We start from the raw sequence: 447 nt of genomic DNA on the forward strand, positions 1-447 counted from the left end.
ATAAGAATAACGCACATTTTTTTTAGAGTCAAGACCAAAAGGGAAATGCCAGTGAAAGTGTCACAAACTACAACAACTCAATGAGGGGGCCAGACCGTGGGAGCCTGTTCCAGGGACCCAACAATGGTCATCAAGAAACTGTGGCAGATGTCCCAGTTGAGTAGGCACTAAGGAATGGAAAGGTTACAGTTTGCCTCCTGGATATATCTTCCAAGTAACCACTATGAGCAAAGAATCTTTCATCTGGCACTTCCAAGGAGAAAGAACCGCTGAGAGCAGTGCCCGTTAATGACTAAACCTCAGAGCATCCAGTGGGTTTCAAATACTATTAACTGATATGTCAGGGTGAATATACAAGTATTTAATGAAGACCTCACTTTCTCTTCCCATTGTTCTGAGGAACATCTCTAGAGAAATAAACGGTGGCACCGCGCATCTCTTTGTAAT

This window comes from Ascaphus truei, chromosome 5 (assembly GCF_040206685.1).
Source record: "Ascaphus truei isolate aAscTru1 chromosome 5, aAscTru1.hap1, whole genome shotgun sequence".
NCBI classification, from domain to species: Eukaryota; Metazoa; Chordata; class Amphibia; order Anura; family Ascaphidae; genus Ascaphus; species Ascaphus truei.